Genomic DNA, 14937 nt, shown 5'->3' with positions numbered 1-14937 from the left:
TTCTCACACACCATGTAAACCCAATCAAACTGAGGTGAAAAGCTTGGTACCACTTTTCATTGAGAGGCCAATACTTCTTGGGATGCTGCTGTTGCTGTCAGAGGGAATGAGAAGGCCACTTCTTTTGGAGTTGAGGTGGCCACTTCTGTTGGGGGTGAGGAGGCCAATTCCACTGGGGTGGGGTGAACTCTTCTACTGGTAAATAAGTCTCAGCAGAGTTAAGGGGTTCAATGTATCCAGCATCAACAGTATCTTTGCACTTGTCCTGTTCCAGCTTAGAAGGTGGCATTATTTCCTAATCAGTGCTCTCAATATAATAGCAGACATCCTCTGACTGGAAGTTCAAATTGAACTATAATTCAGCCAGTTTCAGCATGAGGTTCTATTTTATTTTCAGCAATATCAGCCCTGTGGCTATAGGAGATAAAGATCTCCTAAAGATCCTCTATAGATCTCAGGGCACACTTAGAAGACCTAAGTTCATTTATCTGGCGCTTGAACTTGGAATTTGAATCCCTGAACTTATCTTTTACCTTCACCACTTGTCCAGGGAAGTTAGGAACAGCCAACCAATGTTGTTATATTCATTAGTTTTCCAAAAATATTCAAAAGTATCATATACAGAATCACCTAGCTCCTACTTAGTTTTTTTATTAGAGTATCATTGATGTACAGCCTTATAAAGGATTCACATGAACAACATTGTGGTTTCAACATTCATCCATATTATGAAGTCCTCACTCCCTCATTGTAGTCACTGTCTATCAGTGTAGTAAGATACTATAACTAGCTCCTTACTTCTTATACATGGTTGATTATGAATATTCAATGCATATATTTTATGTATCTTATAAACAGATCACTCCATGGAATATCAATTCTCTCTGAAATACTCCTGAAAATAGAGACATTGGCATCTGTAAACTCAATCATATTAGAGAGCAAATGCCAGAAACCCTAGAATCTAAATTTACAAAATTCATCCTTAAAATTCTGTTCCTCTAGAACCACTTTTGGTATCAAAGTCTGTATTAATTTGGGTTCTCCAAGGATACAGAACCAATATATATAGATACAGATACATAGATAAAAGGAGATTTATTATGAGGAATTGACTCACATGATTATCGTGGCTGAGAAGTCCAATGATCTCTCTGTCATCTGCAAGGTGGAGACCAAGGGACACCAGTAGTTTAACTGTCTGAGTCCAAAGGCCTGAAAATCAAGATAGTAAATAGTGTAAATTGCAGTCCAACAAGAAAAGATGTGATGAATTGTTATAGATCAAACAGTGAAACAGGAAAAAAAGGGAAAAATTCCTCTTTCCTTTTGCCTTTTGTTCTACACAGGCCCTCAGTGGAATCATGATGCCCTCCCACACTGTGGAGTGCAATCCACTTTATTGAGTCTATCTAATCAAATGTTCAACTCATCAAGAAATCCCCTCACAGACACACATAAAAATGTTGAATCTGTACACCCCAAGGCCTGTCAAATTGATGTATGAAGTCAACCATCACAGGAGCAGAAATAATAATTTATGCCTTTTCTAATCTCCTTATAGTGCTGAGATACCTTTTGGGTTTATATAATGAAACAATAAAATGGGGCTTTGATTATTTTATTCTTGAATTTTCTCAAATAAAGTAATGGGAAAATTCATGTTAACTTGAGAAACTAATAATATAAATATTCAAAGAATTATATTTCAATACCTACATACACAGTGTTCTATAAAACCTAAGAGTTATTAAAGGTGACATAAAACTTATAAAGATGGGTAATGTTAAAATCCCACCACCTCTAGTTGTACTTTTGGGAGAACATTGTGAGAAGCTCCATGGAACCAGTCTTCAGTGAAACAAGCTAAACCGCTGAAATCTATTTTTAAATATAGCATTTAAAGTCTCTGAAGACTTTCATAAGTGCATGCAGCAAACAAAGAAATATTTATTCAAGAAAATCTACTAAAACTCTCTAAGGTATCAAGTATAGTCTCTGATATTTCAGCAAAGACCCATGTTTCAGTTCTCCCACACCAGAAGTAAGCCAAGAAACTAGAACATAAAACCCTGCCTTGTGCCCAGTGTAGTTGTGTATAGATTTTACCCAGGTATAGAGGAATTCCATAACAAAACAGAGCTCAAAATATCTCACCAAAGGAAATGACTTATTTGAACAGACTGGAAGGGATTTCAAGTCTAAAAGCACTCAAATACAGCTTCTCTTATTAAATATCACCAAGCCAAACCATAGGCCAACTAGTTCACCAGAGAAAAAGAGGAATGAACCACCTAAGAGTCTTCATAGGGTTAAAACAAACTTCAAAGATTGGATCAAAAATCTGCACATTCTTCAAGTAGATTGGATGAGACTGTGAAACAATGTATGCCCAAGAGAATTATGTAAAAACAGGTAAATCAGTGGAAGCAAACAGCTGGATTTGATATCAAATGAGGCAGACAGATTAACAGAGATGAAGAAAAAGGACAGTCAAAATAAGCTTTGCTCAACAACTGTAATCACAGAGTAATTGTCCACATGCCCAAGGCTGCGCTCTGTGAGAAGCACTGCCAAAAATGTTCGGTTAACTACAGAAAACTATGGTTAAAAAGGTAAAATTAGATGTAATGTCAATATCTCATCAAATTGATAATATCAATAAAGACAGAAATTAAAACAACCAAATTGAAAGTCTGAAATCCAAACGAACAATAAACAAAATGAAAAATTCACTGAAAGACCTCAAGTTGATTTGAAATGGCGAAAGAGTCAGTAAACATGCATATAGATCAAAAGTATAAAATATGAAAAACAGAGAAATGAGAATAAAGAAAAATAAGTCCCAGAGAAATATGGTACACTTTTAAGTGAATAAACTTACAAGATTGGGAGTGCCAAAATTAGAGGAGAGAAAGAATGGAGTAAAAATGTATTCAAAGAAATAATGTTTGACAAGTTTCCAAAATTTTATCTATATTGAAAAATATTTATCTATACACCCAAGTAGATAAATAAACTCCACCCAGGAAATCACAAAGAGATTGAGATCCACACTCAGATACCTAATAGAGAAAATAATGAAAGCCAAATAGAAAAGGAAGTGACTCATTGAATACAAAGGAATCTCATTAAGATTTACAGCTGACTTTTCATTAGAAAAACATATACCAGAAGACAATGGAATGACATATTCAAAAAGCTACAAGGGGGAAAAACTGTAAACCAAGAAACTTTCACTTAGAAATCATCTTTCAAAAATCAAGGCAAAATATGACATTCCAAGATAAGCAAAAACAGAATTATTTGCTAGTGGATATGGCTTATAACAAGTAACAAAGAAAGTTCTTCAGTCTAAAAGCAAGTGATCCCAGACAGTAATAATCCACATAGTAAAACAAAAATCATGACCAAACTAATTATGTAATTAGAAAAGATAGAATAGATGTATAAGATTCCCTTTTCCTCTTTTGAATAACTGGAAAAGCAATGATATGAAATGATATATATGTAAAAATATATATGTGTGTGTGTGTATATATATATATATATATATATATATGTATATGTATTTTTATTGCCAGCCCTAAAACATGTAACAATGCAATATATATGATAACACCATAAAGGAGGTGTGAGCACAGTTACATTGAGTTAAAAAATGGCATCAGTGGTAACTTGAATAAACAGGAACCCATAATGAGAATAAGAATCAGTGAGTAAGACAGAGGAGGAGCCAAGAAGGTGGAGTGAGTAGGGCAGTGGAAATCTCCTCCCAAAACCATACATATTTTTAAAATTACAACAAATACAACTATTCCTAAAAGAGAGACCAGTGGATACGTACAACAGCCAGGTTATATCTACATCTGTGAGAACTCAGCATCTCACGAAGGAGGTAAGATACAAGCCACAGCCTGGTGGAACCCGAGCGCTCCCCCAAACCCAGCTCCCCAGTGGGAGGAAAGGAGTTGGAGTGGGGAGGGAGTGGAAGCACAGGACTGCTAAATAACCAGCTCCAGTAACCTTCACTGGGAGAGCAGACACACATTGCACAGTGTGCTGGATAATAGAGAAAAAGAAAAGTAAAATCTGTGAGTGTATCACCCCCAACCCCCACCCCTCCACCCCCCAGCCCTGCAGCCAGCTTCCCTGGGACAAAAGAAAAGCGAGTGCTTTTTGAAAGTCTTAAAGGAACAGGGGCCTCAAAGCTTGATGGAAGTAGGCTGGGAATTCTGAGGAACTCCAGGCGCCCCAGCCTCTTGGGTGGCAACGCAGCCCTGAAGCCACTCATGGTGATAAGCAGCTGGCATGGACACACCACAGAGGCCGGGTAGCTGCAGAGTGGCCCTACCCGCAGTGGCCAAACAGCCAGAGAGCGGTGGCATGCATCTGCAGTGGTGGAGAAGTAGAGCAGCCACGTGCACCCACAGGGGCGGAGGAGCCGGAGAATGGCCATGCAAATGGAAAACTGCCCATAGTCTCCTCCTGGCCACAGACGCCTAGGCCAGACCCAAAGGCTGCTGCTGGTGCAGAGCTGCCTGGCACAGAGAGAGGACACTAGCGCAAGGCGTGAAGGGGCGCTGTTCTAGCAGGAGAGCACACCTGGCATGCCTGTCACTCCACGCAGGGCTCTGGGCTACCCTGACAGTGACCCCGCCCATGGCAGTTCAGGGGATTAATCCGGAGGCTTCTCCAGGTGTTCAGGTAACAAACACAGGCAGAGGAGAAGGGCAGGGTGATCAGGAAGCAGGAAAGGACTTGTTCTCCCAGCTAACACATGCGCTACCTGCCTACAACTGCCTCTATCACCATGAAAAGGCAGAAGAATTTGGTACAATCCAGAATTACCCAGAAAGCCCCAGAGAGAGGGCGTGGGGAAATAGATTTAACCAATATTCTTGGAAAAGAATTCAAAATAAACGTCATTACCATGCTGATGGACCTACAGAGAAGCATGCAAGAGCTAAGGGGTGAAGTCAGGAGGGAGAATACATAAATAAAACAATTTCTGGAAGGACTTAAGAGCAGACTGGATGAGGTGCAAGAGACCATTAATGGAATAGAAATCAGAGAACAGGAATACAGAGAAGCTGAGGCAGAGAGAGATAAAAGGATCTCTAGGAATGAAAGAATATTAAGAGAACTGTGTGACCAAACCAAATGGAACAATATTTTCAATATAGGGATACCAGAAGAAGAAGAGAGAGAAAAAGGGATAGAAAGTATCTTTGAGGAAATAATTGCTGAAACCTTCCCCAAACTGGGGAAGAAAATAGTTACTCACACCATGGAAGCCCACAGATCTCGCAACACAAGGGAACCAAGGAGGACAACACCAAGACATATAATAATTAAAATGGCAGAGATCAAGAACAAGGACAGAGTATTAAAGGCAGCCAGAGAGAGAAAAAAGGTCACCTACAAATAAAAACTCATCAGGCTATCATCAGACTTCTCAACACAAACTTTACAGAGCAGAAGAGAATGGCATGACACATTTAATGCAATGAAACAGAAGGGCCTTGAACCAAGAATACTGTATCCAGCACGATTATCATTTAAATATGAAGGAGGGATTAAACAATTCCCAGACAAGCAAAAGTTGAGGGAATTTGCCTCCCACAAACCACCTCTACAGGATATTTTAAAGGGATGCTCTAGATGGAAGCACTTCTAAGGCTAAATAGATGCCACCAGAGAAAATAAAATCACAACAAAGAAAGTCCAACCAAATACAATCGGAAGGCAAAAAATACAAACAACTACTCACAAAAGCAGGCAAAGGAAAAACAAGAGTACAGAATAAAACATCTAACATATAAAGAATGGAGGAGGACGAATAAGAAGGAAGAGAAATAAAGAATCACCAGACTATGTTTATAATAGCTTAATAAGAGAGTTAAGTTAGACAGTTAGATAGTAAAGAAGCTACCCTTGAACCTCTGGTAAGCATGAATCTAAAGCCTGAAATGGCAATAAGTACATATCTTTCAATAATCACCCTAAATGTAAATGGACTGAATGTACCAATCAAAAGACACAGAGTAATAGAATGGATAAGAAAGCAAGACCCATCTATATGCTGCTTACAAGAGACTCACCTCAAACTCAAAGACATACACAGACTAAAACTCAAGGGATGGAAAAAGATATTTCATGCAAACAAAAGGGAGAAAAAAGCAGGTGTTGCAGTACTTGTATCAGACAATATAGACTTCAAAACAAAGAAAGTAACAAGATATACAGAAGGACATTACATAGTGATAAAAGGGTCAGTCCAACAAGAGGATATAAGCATTATAAATATATATGCACCCAATACAGGAGAACCAACACATGTGGAACAAATACTAACAGAATTAAAGGAGGAAACAGAATGCAATGCATTCATTCTAGGAGACTTCAACACACCACTCTCTCCAAAGGACAGATCCACCAGACAGAAAATAAGTAAGGACACAGAGGCAGTGAACAACACACTAGAACAGATGGACCTAATAGACATCTATAGAACTCTACACCCAAAAGCAGCAGGATACACATTTTTTTCAACTGCACATGGAACATTTTCCAGAATAGACCACATACTAAGCCAGAAAAAGAGCCTCAGTAAATTCAAAAAGATTGAAATTCTACCAACCAACTCCTCAGACCACAAAGGCATAAAACTAGAAATAAATTGTACAAAGAAATCTAAAAGGCTGACAAACACATGGAAGTTTAAGAACATGCTCCTAAATAATCAATGGATCAATGACTAAATAAAACTAGAGATCAAGCAATATATGGAGACAAATGACAACAACAGCACAAAGCCCCAACTTCTGTGGGATGCAGCGAAGGCAGTTCTAAGAAAAAAGTATATTGCAATCCAGACCTATTTAAAGAAGAAAGAACAATCCCAAATGAATAGTCTAAAGTCACAATTATTGAAACTGGAAAAAGAAGAACAAACGAGGCCCAAAATCAGCACAATAAGGTACATAATAATGATCAGAGAAGAAATAAATAAAATTGAGAAGAATAAAGCAACAGAAAAAGTCAGTGAAACCAAGAGCTGGTAATTTGAGAAAATAAACAAAATAGATAAGCCCATAGCCAGGCTTATTAAGAAAAAAAGAGAATCTGCACACATCAACACAATCAGAAATGAGAAAGGAAAAATCATGATGGAACCCACAGAAATACAAAAATTATGAGAGAATACTATGAAAATCTATGTGCTAACAAGCTGGAAAACCTAGAAAAAATGGACAACTTCCTAGAAAAATACAACCTTCCAAGACTGACCAAGGAAGAAATAGAAAATCTAAACAGACCAATTACCAGCAATGAAATTGAAGCAGTAATCAGAAAACTACCCAAGAACCAAACCCCTGGGCCAGATGGATTCACCGCCGAATTTTATCAGACATATAGAGAGACATAATACCCATTCTCCTTAAAGTTTTCCAAAAAATAGAAGAGGAGGGAATACTTCCAAACTCATTCTATGAAGCCAGCATCACCCCAATACCAAAACGAGACAAAGACCCCACAAAAAATTACATACCAATATCCCAGATTAATGTAGATGCAAAAATACTCAACAAAATATTAGCAAACTGAATTCAAAAATACATCAAGAGGATCATACACCATGGTCAAGTGGGATTCATCTCAGGGATGCAAGGATGGTACATCATTCAAAAATCCATCAACATCATTCACCACATCAAGAAAAAGAAGGACAAAAACCACATGATCATCTCCACAGATGCTGAAAAAGCATTTGACAAAATTCAACATCCATTCATGATAAAAACCCTCAAGAAAATGGGTATAGAGGGCAAGTACCTCAACAAAACAAAGGCCATATATGACAAACCCACAGCCAACATCATACTTAACAGCGAGAAGCTGAAAGCTTTTGCTCTAAGATTGGGAACAGGACAGGAATGTCTACTCTCCCCACTGTTATTCAACATAGTACTGGAGGTCCCAGCCACTGCAATCAGACAAAACAAAGAAATACAAGACATCCACATTGGTAAGGAAGAAGTCAAACTGTCACTATATGCAGATGACATGATATTGTACATAAAAAACCCTAAAGACTCCACTCCAAAACTACTAGAATTAACATCTGAATTCAGAAAAGTTGCAGGATACAAAATTAATACATAGTAATCTGTTGCATTCCTATAAACTAACAATGAACTAGCAGAAAGAGAAATCAGGAAAACAATTCCATTCATTGCATCAAAAAGAATAAAATACCTAGGAAAAACCCTAACCAAGGATGTGAAAGACATATACCCTGAAAACTACAAGACACTCATGAGAGAAATTAAAGAGGACACTAACAAATGGAAACATCCCATGTTCTTGGCTAGGAAGAATTAATATTGTCAGAGTGGCCATCCTGCCTAAAGGAATCTACAGATTCAATGCAATGCCTATCAAAATACCAACAGCATTCTTCAACAAACTAGAACAGTTTTAAAATACATATGGCACCACAAAAGACCCCAAATAGCCAAAGCAATCCTTAGAAGGAAGAAAAAAGCCAGGGGAATCTCGCTTCCCAACTTCAAGCTCTACTACAAAGCCACAGTAATCAAGACAATTTGGTACTGGCACAAGAACAGACCCACAGACCAGTGGAACAGGATAGAGAGTCCAGATATTAACCCAAACACATATGGTCAATTAATATATGATAAAGGAGCTATGGATATACAATGAGGAAATGACAGCCTCTTCAACAGCTGATGTTGGCAAAACTCGACAGCTACATGTAAGAGAATGAAACTGGATCATTGTCTAACCCCATACACAGGAGTAAATTCGAGATGGATCAAAGACCTGAATGTAAGTCATGAAACCATAAAACTCTTAGGAAAAAGCATAGGCAAAAATTTCTTGGACATAAACATGAGCAACTTCTTCATGAACATATCTCCCTGGGCAAGGGAAACAAAAGCAAAAATTAACAAGTGGGACTATATCAAGCTGAAAAGCTTCTGTACAGCAAAGGACACTACCAATAGAATAAAAAGGCATCCTACACTATGGGAGAATATATTCATAAATGACAGATCCGATAAAGGGTTGACATCCAAAATATATAAAGAGCTCATGCACCTCAACAAACAAAAATTAAATAATCCAATTATAAAATGGTCAGTGGAACTGAACAGACAGTTCTCCACAGAAGAAATTCAGATGGCCAACAGACACATGAAAAGATGCTCCACATCGCTAGTCATCAGAGAAATGCAAATTAAGACCACAATGAGATATCACCTCACACCAGTTAGGATGGCCAGCATCCACATGAAAAATAACAACAAATGTTGGCGAGGATGTGGAGAAATGGGAACCCTCTTACAGTGCTGATGGGAATGTAAATTAGTTCAACCATTGTGGAAAGCAGTATGGAGATTCCTCAAAAAACTCAAAATAGAAATATCATTTGACCCAGGAATTCCACTCCTAGGAATTTAACCTAGGAATGCAGCAGCCCAATTTGAAAAAAACATATGCATCCCTATGTTTATCACAGCACTATTCACAATAGCCAAGAAATGGAAGCAACTTAAGTGTCCATCAGTAGATGAATGGATAAAGAAGATGTGATACATATACACAATGGAATATTATTCAGCCACAAGAAGAAAACAAATCCTACCATTTGCAACAACATGGATGGAGCCAGAGGGTATTATGCTCAGTGAAATAAGCCAGGCAGAGAAAGACAAGTATCAAATGATTTCACTCATCTGTGGATTTTAAGAACAAAGAAAAACCTGAAGGAACAAAACAGCAGCAGAATCATAGAACCCAAGAATAGACTAACAGTTACCATAGGGAAAGGGACTGGGGAGGATGGATGGGAAGGGAAGGATAGGGGAGGGGGGAAGAAAGGGCATGTCTAATGTGGAGGGGGCATGGGGAGGGCTGTACAACACAGAGAAGACAAGTAGTGATTCTACAACATCTTACTACACCGATGGACAATGACTGCAATGGGGTATGTGGGGGAACTTGGTGATGGAGGGAGTCTAGTAAACATAATGTTCCTCATGTAAGTGTAGATTAATGATACCAAAACAAAAATTGTTTTAAAAAGAATCAATTAGTAAGAAAGTAAATTTAACAAATTCTCTAAATATAAATTTTTCATTTCTTCTTTTAGCTTCTTTAACAAACATGGAATTTTATAAAGTAATCATTAAACAATGTAATGTTGGGTCTTAAAATTATATAGACACAATGTGTATAGAAATAATACAAAATACAGGGGTAAATCATTATATGAGTAACATTTCTAAATCTCACTGAAATTATAAATTAATATGAATCTGAATTAGATTCTTATACATTAAGATTTATGTATGACAAATCCTAAAGTGAACAATGAGAAATTAACTCTAAAATGAATTTACATCATAGTTGTTGGAATGAAAATATGGCAAAATAAAATACTGCCTTGCTGCAATAGGAAACAGTGAAAGAAGAGTAGAGGTACAAAAATATACTGAGACATAAAGAAAACAAAAATTTATATGACAGACATAAATCCAGCAATGTCATGAATAAAGTTAAATGAAATTGGTTTAAATAGTTGAATCTAATGACAGGAACTTTTAAAGGATAAAAATGAGCCAAATATATGCTATCTACAGGAGACACAATTTACCATCAAAGATACAGATACTTCGAAATTAAAAGATGAAAAAGATGTGCAAACAGCACCATAATATACATGGCATGGTTATACTAATAAACAAAATGCCTTTAAAACATGTTACTAGAGATAAAGATAAATATTATACAATGGCAAATGTGTAAATATAACACGAAAGAACAAAAATTATAAGCCCCTAACAACAGAGCCCCAAACAACAGGAAGCAAAAATAGAAAGAATTGAACGGAGAAATAAACTATTCAATAATAATATACTCGTACACACCACTTTTAATAATGGATATAATACATAGTCAAAAGATGAACAAGGAAAGAAGATTTGAATAATATTTTACAGTACCCATACCCAATGAATAACTATAGGCCATTCAAACCAACAACAGCAAAGTACAAATTCTTTTTTTTTTTGAGAGGGCAGCTCTCATATTTATTGATCAAATGGTTGTTAACTACCGCGTTCGCCCCTTGTTGCGGTGACGACAGCGATACGTACACAGACCTGGTTCACTTCAGTTCTTTATTGTTGCTCGGAAGGCCGGGAGAAGGCGAGTGAGAAGAAGCAACAGCCGGGGGGAGCGAATGAGAAGAAGAATGAGGGGAGAGAGGGAGACAGAGATTGAGAGAGTGGGAAAGAGAGTGAGTGAGAGAGAGAGAGTGAGAGAGTGAGAGTGCTTCTCTTTCCTGCTTATGCCTTATATAAAGGAAGCTGGCCTATGGTGATCAAGATCATGCAAGCCTATAGGAGCAACTTCCTTATGCTAATGCCACCAAACTAGGCAGGGTGGCGCCCAGGAAGTGTGCGCCACCTTAGGGCATTGGTCAACTAGAGTGGAAGGGCGGTGTTCAGCCATAGTGGGACTCAGCCTCGGCCGTAGGCCGGCCCCTACATCTCCCCCTTTTTTGTTTTTTAGCACAATGAGGCTCGGGGACCATGCCTGTCTTAGGTTGTCAGGGAGGTGCAGCATCCTTACCCGTCATAAGGCAACAGACAGCTAAGGTCTGCACCCTGTCTTAGGTTGGTATGCGTACCTCCTGATCTTACCCGTCTTTGACTACTGGTCCAACATATTGTGCTACACCCTAGGGGAGATGCCTTCTTCTATAGCTGCCATGGCCTGCACCAGAGCCATCCGCACTTTCCGATGTTGCCGTTGCATGGAACAGAACACCCATGCCTGACCAGGCTTTGGTGGCATTTAGCATGGCTTCAGCAAACTGAGCTACAGACAACGCCTCTAACTTTTGGGGACTAACATTCAATATTTCTTGCCATAGCTGAGTGGTGAGCACATCAAACTCACTGGACCAATTGGTGGATAACATCTTGCCTAACTCCCTGGACAGATTGGCAGCTTTAGAGAGGTTATGAAAAGGAATGCCAGCAACACATAGAGCTGTCAAAAGGCAGATATGGGAGATTAAGTGTACTATAGGTAGAGAAAAAGGCAGGAAAGGTATGTGCGGTTTCAGTCACCGGGAGTGGAATAGGCCAAGCCTTCACCAGACCCCATAGTTCTCCGGGTTCCGCTATCGCCTGCTGAAGAATCAGTAGCAGGATGAGCATCAGTGGCATCGGCATCTCGCACTTCCGGTTCTGGTCTTGCCACTCTCCGTGTCAGGCGTTCAGGCACCCAGATGGGATTGTTTCGGTCCTGTGGGAAAACACAAACAGAGCCTCGGCTCCAGATTAACACTGGATCCGGGCCTTTCCATGATCCTTCCAATACATCCTTCCACATAACTGCGGGCATGTTTTTAGGCCTGGAACGGCGATTATGCCGCTCTGCTGCACTGTGGCCATCTTTGTCCAATGTCAAAAAATTTAAAATGAACAATATAATGTTAAGTTTGTCTCTGGGGGATCTGAAGTCTGCCCCTATTCCCCCTTTTTGTTTATAGAGAACATTTTTAAGGGTCAGGTTGGCGTGCTCTACCACGCCTTGCCCTTGAGGGTTATAGGGAATGCCCGTGGTGTGGGTGATATCCATTGTTTTTAAAAAGCTGAGGAGCGATTGGGATGTATATGCTGGCCCATTGTCAGTTTTTAAATGTTTGGGCTTTCCCCAGGCCGAAAATGCCTGGAGGCAGTGAGATATGACATCTCTAGATTTTTCTCCTGTATGGCAAGAGGCAAAAATGATGCCTGAGCAGGTGTCTACAGACACATGGACATATTTCATCTTACCGAATTCTGGAATATGGGTAACATCCATTTGCCAAATGTGATTGGGGAGTAGCCCCTTTGGATTAACTCCTTCTGAGATGGAGGGTAGGAGTGTGACACACCATTTGCAACTGACTACTATGGCTCTTGCTTGGTCTCTAGTAATATTATATTTTAGGCGAAGGGTATGTGCATTGACATGGAATTGTTTGTGAAATTGAGCAGCTTGTTCTACAGGGTCAAATAGAGCTAAGATGTTAAACTCACGGGTCAGGGCATCGGCACGTCTGTTTCCCTCAGCAATGGGTCCTGGGAGGGAAGTGTGGGCTCTTACATGTCCAATAAAGAAAGGTTCTGATCGAGTCCATATTAGTTGTTGTAGCTTTCTAAAAATGTTGGCAACGGGGGAAGACTGGCTAATATAACTTACATTCTCTAAGATGGACACAGCAGTCACTACATACTATCTGCTATAACTATCTGCTAAAAGGTTAAAAGGTTCCTGTGAGAAAAGCGTAAAGGCTTGTGCTACAGCCAACAGCTCTGTTTGTTGGGCTGAAGTGGTTGGAAAACTGAATGCCCAAGATTGGTCACCAGTGACCACAGTCCCAATGCCATTCTTTGACCCATCAGTGAACACCACCTTAGCTTTGGGTATGGGATTACATCTCGTGTTTTTAGGAAAGATGATGGGATTAGAGAGGCAGAACTGTAGCCAAGGATGTTTTGGGTAGTGGTTGTCAAAGGAAGCATTGGTGATGGTGTAAGCAACAGCCCATGCATCACAGCATGCAGTAAGACATTCAATCTGCTCAGCAGTATAAGGCGTTATTATTATGTTTGGGGGAATCCCAAATGTTTTTATAGCTGTCCTGATTCCCTTGATGATCAAATCAGCTATACTCTGAGGATACCATCTTAATGTTTTTCCTGGAGAGTGGGCCAGATATACCCAGAGAATTGGCCCTTCCTGCCAAAGTACCCCTGTTGGGCTATTATTACTGGGTATCACTATAAGGAATAGCAATTTGCCATAGTCTATTCTATCTACCTGGGCAAACTGCAAGCGGGATTGGACTAGGCTCAAGGCATCCTTGGCTTGCTTACTGAGAGAGCACGGAGATGATAAATCAGAATCGCCCTTCAGTGTCTCATATAATGGACTGAGCTCCTCATCTGTAAGCTTTAGGAATGGCCTTACCCAATTTATATCTCCAAGTAGTTTTTGAAAATCATTAAGGGTTTTTAATTGATCTGTTGTTATGGTCATTTTTAATGGCCTAGCAATAGTATCTTCCAATTTAATTCCTAAATACTGTTTGGTGCAAGTTGCCTGTATTTTCTCTGGTGCTAGTTCCAGACCCCATATCTTAAAGTGTGCTTGCAAGAAGCAGAGGGCTTCTTCTACTTTACTATTCTTTTCATGACATAAGAGAATATCATCCATATAATGATAGATAATTACATCAGGGAACTTTTTTCTTACTTCTGCCAGGGCCTCATGCACATACAACTGGCACATAGTAGGGCTATTTGCCATGCCTTGTGGCAACACTTTCCACTCATACCGCTCATCTGGGCAATCATGGTTGATGGCTGGTACAGTGAAGGCAAACTTTTTACAGTCCTCAGAATGAAGAGGGATGGAAAAGAAACAATCTTTGATATCTATTACAATTGATTTCCAACCTTTTGGCAGGGCCATAGGCAATGGTAAACCTAATTGCACTGATCCCATGAGAATCATCTGATTATTTACAGCTCTTAAATCATGCAGCAATCTCCATTTTCCTGACTTCTTTCTTATGACAAATATGGGTGTATTAAATGGGGAAGTAGAACTTTGAAGATGCCCTGCGGCAATTTGCTCTTGCACTAATGTGTCATTGATGTCCCTGCAAACTTTGAGGTACACATTTAAATCTTTATTTTTCCAAGGCCTGATAGCCTCTTTACACCATTTATTTGCTTGCTCATAGGCCAACTGTTTTACTAGGGGCATTGCTGTGTCAACATCTCCAAATATACGGCCTGCAGTTTGCATTAACTTTACCAAGAAGTCTGCATAAGGCTCATT

This window comes from Manis pentadactyla, chromosome X, assembly GCF_030020395.1.
Source record: "Manis pentadactyla isolate mManPen7 chromosome X, mManPen7.hap1, whole genome shotgun sequence".
Taxonomy (NCBI): domain Eukaryota; kingdom Metazoa; phylum Chordata; class Mammalia; order Pholidota; family Manidae; genus Manis; species Manis pentadactyla.
The sequence above is the reverse complement of the archived record's forward strand: the minus strand, read 5'-3'. Positions refer to the sequence as shown.